This window comes from Hordeum vulgare, chromosome 6H (assembly GCF_904849725.1).
Source record: "Hordeum vulgare subsp. vulgare chromosome 6H, MorexV3_pseudomolecules_assembly, whole genome shotgun sequence".
Classification (NCBI taxonomy): Eukaryota; Viridiplantae; Streptophyta; class Magnoliopsida; order Poales; family Poaceae; genus Hordeum; species Hordeum vulgare.
In genome coordinates, this window is record NC_058523.1 from 289253211 (window position 1) to 289261015 (window position 7805).

Genomic DNA, 7805 nt, shown 5'->3' on the forward strand with positions numbered 1-7805 from the left:
CCATATGTGGTTTTGGTAATTGATGACAATCCCTACGGACTAATGGTTGCCTTAAGTTATATTCAAAGGATTTGTCCATACGCACTTCTTGAAGTCCATTTGTTGGCTTCAAAGAGTTTATATGATGACCAAGTTGGTATTCAAAGTATTATCCAAAGATTGGTCATAAAGACACAAGGTTGATCAAGACTAAGCAGAGAGTACATCAAGATGATCAACACACAAAGTGTACAAGATGTACCAAGGGGGATCAAGTGATCCCATGGTCTTCATGAGAGTTCTATGTGGGGTTAGGTGTTTTTCCACGGATTTGCATCAAGAGAAAGATCTCATTCAACCTATGAAGGATGACGTCAAGTGGTGATCGTCATCAAGATTGCGATGTGCAAGTTCAAGTGGATTATCACGAAGATATCATGGTTGAAGCTTGCCGTCCATTGTGGTGGCAATGGACTTGTGAAGATGTGCGGAAGAGAGGCTCACCCATAGTGAGTATGGGGGAGCAATCAACTACTCTTCATCAAACCAACGCAATCAAGAAATGTGGTCCATCTTGAGGAAGCCAAGATCATCGTTATCTAGCTCAAAAGGACTAGGTGCAAGGTATAGGTTTGCCCTTGATAGGTTTTTCTATTGTAGGATAGTTTGCCGTACTATCAAGGGGGGCTCTCAAGTGAGTAGCTTGATCGTATCATTCGTTTGGAGCTCAAACCATTTGCATCCTTACATCATATCTTGGTTCTTGTTTGGTGTTTCTCTTTGTGAGTTTTAGAGCTTATGGTCATCTTCATGACAAGCTCGAGTTCATCGAAAACGGAGTCCATATGCATCTTCTATGATGTTTTCGATGTTGGAAGTTTTTGCCGGTTCTTCATTCATAGAGGTCTCACATCTCTATATCATTGGCATTTTCATAATTTCATGTTCTTATGCGAAAGTTATGGCAGTTTGATAGCTCTTGTCGTCCAGAATCCAACAAGCTTGAGTTTGCTCGATTCGGAGCTCGTATGCGAAAGTTATGGCAGTTTGAGTGGCGAGCGATAGTACCGCAGGTGCCAGCGGTAGTACCGCTCTTGGAGCGGTAGTAGTTTTTTACTACCGCTCTCTGGTGGTAGTACCGTCCGGTACTACCGTGCCGTCGGACTTTTGCACAACCGCAGCCTCAGCGATGGTAGGCACGGAAGTAATTTCTTACTACCGTGGTTGGTGAACCTACCGTGCGGTAGTACCGTTTCTAGGAGCGATAGTATCGCTCCTAGCAGCGTTAGTACCGCTCCAAGCAGCGTTAGTACCGCTCTGCTCGGGCCGCGAGTGGGGGTAACGGTTCGATTCTTTCCCCCACTATATAAAGGGGGTCTTCTTCCCCATTGGGTCGAATCCATCCGTCGAGCTCGTGTTCTTCCCCCATTGTTGACCTTCTTAGAGCTTTCTAACTCTCAATCCCTCCAATGATTCTTGCTAGTTCTTGAGAGAAAACAGAGAGGAGATCTAGATCCACATCTCCACCAATCACTTTCTCCTCTATGTGAGGGGAACCCCTTGGATCTTGATCTTGGAGTTCTTTGTGAGCTCCTTGTTCTTCATCTCATATTTCTCCACAGCTTTTGTTGTTCTGGAGGGATTTGAGTGTGAGGAACTTGACCACTTCGTGTGTTCTTGCCATTGCATTAGTTGCATCGGTTTGAGTTCTCCACGGTGATACATGGAAGTGAGAAGTTGAGAAGCTTATTACCCTTGGGTACTTGGTACCTCTAGAGATTGTTCTTCGTGGATGCTTTGGCATCCTAGAAGCTTGGTGGTTCCTCGGAGCTCAATCATTGTGGTGTAAAGCTCCGGGCAAGCGTCGGGTTATCCGATTAAGTTGTGGAGATTCCCCGAGCATTTGTGGTCACCTCGAAGCCATATGCCATTGTGGTTAAGCTTCATGGTGTTGTTGGGAGCCTCCAATTAAGTTGTGGAGATTGCCCCAACCTTGTTTGTACGGGTTCGGTGACCGCCCTCAATGGTCCCTTAGTGGAATCACGACATCTTGCATTTTGCGAGGGCGTGAGGAGATTACGATGGCTTTAGTGGCATCTTGGGGAGCATTGTGCCTCCACACCGCTCCAAACGGAGATTAGCATCCGCAAGGGTGTGAATTTTGGGATACATCGTCGTCTCCGCGTGCCTCAGTTATCTCTTACCCGAACCCTTTACTTATGCACTTTACTTTGTGATAGCCATATTGTTTCTTGTTATATATCTTGCTATGACTTAGTTGTTTATCTTGCTTAGCATAAGTTGTTGGTGCACATAGGTGAGCCTAGTTGTTTTAGGTTTTGTGCTTGACAAATTAAACGTTAGTTTTATTCGGCATTTGTTCAAGCCGAAACCGTAATTATTTTAAAGCGCCTATTCACCCCCTCTAGGCGACATCCACGTCCTTTTAGGTGGGATGCAGCAGCGCGGTGGCTCCGTCGCTCCTGCTTCGCAACACCGTGGCGACACGGGGGCGAAGTTCGCCATGGGAGCTCTCCTCTCGAATGACAAAGATGGGGAAGAGAAAGGAGTGTGGAAGAAAAAACATGTGGAAGATAGAGGGGTTGAAGAGATAAGGCTTGTGGTCTCAGCGTGGGTGGCTTGCATCGGTTTGTTTTCATCCGTTGAAAACAAACGTTTTCCTTTTGTCTTATAATTACTGGCTTGTCTCCAAGTTCAAAGTTTTAGGTAGGAACCGCCATTTTGAAGTTACAATTGTTTAAAAGAAATTACGTTGAATACTTTTATTTTGCTGTCGATGTATTAGAATAAAGAGTGACTAGTTACATGGTCTTGGGCAAAAGGAAAGGTTCTGTTGGAGTCTCGAAACATTATCCTAGGGTTTCGAGTGACCACGCAATGCACAAAGAGATTTGGAGATTCTTGGAGCGCAAGGCTAGAATTTTGATCGCTGACATATTTTCGTCGTTTTGGTCGCCCATTCTCCTTGGTTGTTTGCTCGGGGTGCTCACAGAGACCCCGCCTCCTTACCCACCCTTGGCGGCACCGAGAAGTGGAGATTGGATTGTAAGGGCCAGACCAACACGGGGGAGTCGAGCGCCACGTGGGAGATGAGGAACAAGAGGACAGAGACGAAGACGGTTGAGCACATGATTGACATGCTTAACGTGACTGAGAAGGAGAGCAAAGCTTGTGATAGATGAAGATGAGGATAGTGTGAAGGACGATTTGCATGCGTTAATTGGGAAGGTGCTCTATAGGAAGAGCTTCCATGTGAACACCATTGGAGAAGCCCTGAGACCTGTCCAAAGGGGCTGAATTTCAGTCTGACATGGGGGAACGTGTTCATGGCAAGCTTTTAGAACCAGCAGGACTATGATCGAGTTTTTCATGGAGGTTGGATGATTGTCAAGGATTGTGTCATTCTGGAAATCTTCGATATCAAGTCACGCAGAGCTGAAATTTGATAGCATGAAAATGTGGGCGCGAGCGATCAACTTGTCTTTTAATCCATTATGCCGATGTGACATCCTCGACTTTTGCTACAGTAGTGATTGTAATTAAACTACAGTGATCAACCGCTATCGACGCCACGTCTTCGAATTCCCATCTCAGACCCGCGTGGATTCGCGTCTGTCCGGATCGATGATTTGAAAGAAAAGGGGAGTACGTTATGAGTTCATTGCAAATATTACAAGAATATATATGTAAAGACGAGGAAAGTATTAAAGAAACAATAAAGATAAAAGAAGGAAAGAAAACTGAAAGAAAGAAATAATAAAAAGAAAAGGGAAAAGAGAAAATAAAACAAAACAAATAAAAAAAAAAAAGAAAAAAAGAAACAACCCCCACTCCCCCGTGGCCCAGCTGGGCCAAAAAGGGCCCAGCCGGCCACCTCCCGCGCCCCCTCCCCGCAAACCCTAAACCCCCCTGGCGACCGACCCCCCTTCCCTCGCTACTCCCTCCTTTCCCCCACGCCGCCGCCGCCAGCCCCCCCCCCTCGTGGGGGCCCCACCTCCACCCACCGACGCCCCCCACCCCACGCGCCATCTCCTCCCAGTCCCGTAACTCCCTCCCTCTCTCTCGGCCACCCCTCCCCACGAGAGCCACGCCCCCACCCCATCCCGTCGCCTCCTCCTCTCCATCTCGCCCCTCCCTGGCCGCCCCTCACCACGCCGGCGGCCACCCCCCTCCTCCCGCCGGCGGCCCCCTTCCATCCCCCACGGCCAGCCCTCTCCCCCGCCGGCCTCCTCCCCACCCCACGGCCACCTCCTACACCGAGCCGCCCCACCCCACGGCCCCTCCTTCTCCCGGCGGCCCCCCCCCACCTCTCGGCCTCCACCCCGCCGGCAGGGGTGCCGGCCACCTCGGCCCCCCCATCTCGGCGGCCGGCCCTTCCGGGAGGTCCCTCTCCGGCGGCCCTCTCTACGGTGGCCGCCCCTCCCCGTCGGCGGCTCCACCTCCGGGGGCCTCTCCTCACCGGGGCCCTCCTCACCGGCTCCTCCTCGCCGGCACGTCATCACCACCGGAACCTCACCGTCACCGTCCCCACCGTCACTTCGTGCGAACTCCGGCTTCACCGGGCCGTCACGTCACCGTCGGTGAGCCCCTCCTCGGGCTCCTCCCACCTTACCGTTCTCCTCGACGTCACGGTTCCGTTCCGGCAAACGGGGCCTCGATCCGTCGACGGTGGACTCCGGTAGGAGGATTCGAAGTTCGTGTTCTTCTAGGTGGAGTAGCTAAGGAACTTCTCTGTCTCTGTTAACAGAGAGATGAGAGATGAGTGTTGAGAGAAAAGAAAAATGAAAAAAGAATAAATGGTGTATTAGATGCGTATGTATGTATGTATGTATGAGATGTGATGTATGTATTTGTGTATTTGGATAATTAGAGGAATACGGTATTTGAACGGTTAGGTATCTAATAAAAATAAATGTGAAAATAACCTTAAGCCACTTACCGGTGGGGCCAATGCACCGCTGTCAATGACAGTGAGGCCCCGCGCGATAATTAAAAATAATGTTTTTCTTAAAATAGATAAATAAATAGATATTTAGTTAAAATAATTAATTAACATAATTAGAGTATGACACGTGGGTCCCTCGTTGAATTAATCTGATTAATAAATAATTAATCTTAATAAAAACTTGTGCCTATGACGTTCGGGACCCGCTGGTCAGTTGACCGGTCAAATGTGATGTCAGCCTGACATCGCGATGATGTCATAATAGGATTTTACTAAATCTTTTAAATCTGTTTTTAATTCCTAAATAATTAATAAAACTTTAAAAATTAATATTAAATAATCCGTAAGTCAGATCAAAATATTTTCAACATGAAAGTTGATCAGCAAAGCGAGACGAACCCGGATACACGGTCCGTTCGTCTGTCACGCGTCCCTAGCATAGTAAACATGGAACTTTTCCATCGTTTCCAGTGTAACCGATAGTAGCCCGAGACCCGGGAAAATATCGTCAGATATTCTTCCGACCCGTCTATGACGGATGTTCCTGCGTTAGCTCATGCCTAGCCTGCATATTTCCATGTCATGCTTTGTGTTGCATCGGTGCTATTATTTATTGTTTCTTCCCCCTCTTCTTACCGGTAGACCCCGAGACTGACGCTGCTGCCGGGTACATCTACGACCCTGCCGATCAGTCCATTGCCGCAGAGCAGCAAGGCAAGCAAATTCCCCTTGATCATTCCTATATCGCCTATGTCTTTCTTCCTACTGCTTGCATTAGTATTTTGCTACTGTTGTAGTTAGCTCCTATATCTGATGCATAGCCTGTTTTTGATGAACTGCTACTTTCAGTCCTGTACCTTTAACCTGCTTAGTATAGGTGGAGCAGTCATCCCCTCTGACCCCGTAGTTCAGTTGCCCCGCTTGCTTTTCAATCTCGATCTCTGATCGACGAGCCAGACCCGACACAGCACATTCACCCCCCTTCGTTGTACGACGCTACAGCGATACTATCGGGTACCGAGGGTGACACCTCGCTAAGTACTCCTGATGATATCTCTGTAGTATAGCTAGTCGGTCGTGGTTATCGAGGGTGATTCCTCTTTCACCATTCCCGATGACGTCTCTGTCGTGCCACCCCGCGAGTGTGGGACCCCCGAGGGTGATTCCTCTAAGCCCACCTTGACGGGTACATCGTTCGGAATCCAACGAGGGTGATACCTCGGATTCCCCCCGATGTTACGACCACACAGTTACTCGACCATGTTACTGGGATCATGGGTGAATAGTTGTAAGACGGGTGGATTCCCGCGAGACTGTGTTGCTGGCCTAATTAAAATGCTAATGGATTTGGGTATTTGATCTGGGTTGGTCGGAGACCTTTTCGCACTAACCGGCTACGCGGGAAGAATTATGGGTACTCGACGTCGCGGTATCAGCCGAAGCTTTTCAGATGCCAGCAGTGTAGCGGCGCGCGCCCGAGTGGTCCCGAGATGCATCGCGCTTGTGATTAAGGGATGCTAGGACTGACGTCGGCCGCCCACGCCACGTGCAGGAGCGTGAAGGGGAACTGGGCCCATGAACCCTTTGTGCTTAGGATTTAGACCGGCGGGCTGGCCTCTCTGATTAGTCTTAGGTGGGGCTGCGACGTGTCGATATTCCGAGGCCGGGCAGGACCCAGAAAAGTATGTCCGGCCAGAGTGTTATCGAGCGTGACGGGACATGTGGTGCACCCCTGCAGGGATGAAAATTAACTATTCGGATAGCCGTGTCCACGGTTACAGGACGACTTGGAGTTGTGCCCCGATCTTATACAACTAAAATTGCTACTTAACTGGAATTAGTTTGCCTCGGGATTGCTTCCTCGCAGGGAGTCGAGGGAGGATCTTTAGGCGTGACCTCACTTTAATTTTGCTGCAACAATATGACTATTAATGTGTTACCCCTGTTCTACTCTCGTCTATTGCTGCAAGACCCTGAAGATGCTAGTCTTCGATAGGACTAGGCCTTTCTCTCTCTATTCTCGCATTGCTGCAGTCAGTCCACATATAACCCCCTTCTTTGATACTGATGCATTATTAGAATAGTTCTGATGTAAGACTTGCGAGTACTTTGGATGAGTACTCACCGCTGCTTTGCTCCCCCCTTGTTCCCTTGGTCCGTTTGCTGCGACCAGATGATGAAGCCCAGGAGATGGAGGTCCCCGCCACCGACGACTGCTACCCCGACGGTGCCTACTACTACGTGGAGGCCGCTGATGATCAGGAGTAGTTAGGAGGTTCCCAGGCAGGAGGCCTCGCCTCGTTCGATCGTTGTATCTTTTGTGCTAGCCTTCTCTAAGGCACCCCATGTTTTATGTCTGTACTCAGATATTTGTTGCTTCCGCTGACTCGTGTGTTTATCGAGCTTTCGTATTCTAGCCCTCGAGGCCTCTGGCTTGTAATATGAAGCTGATGTTATTTTTATTTGTGTCTAGAGTTGTGTTGTGATATCTCCCCGTGAGTCCTTGGGTTTGATCGTACGCATTTGCGTGTATGTTTAGCGTACGATTAAGCCGAGGGCGTCACAAGTTGGTATCAGAGCCAACTGCCTGTAGGTAGCCCCCTTTCCAACTCCTTGGCCGAAGTTGAGTCTAGTGTTTGAAAAACTTTACTAACACTGATGTTGTGGCTTACGGGCCCACATCTCAATTGGGTGGTATTAGTATCTTTTACTCCTTTCCTATACTCTGGGCTCTACTTTCTCTTCTCTTTCGGGTCAAATATTTTACTAACTCTAACATTAGGTTCTCGAATCACATCAATCCGGAGCGCTGGACTATCTACTCTTTTTCTCCTGAATATGTATTACACACACTGTCATT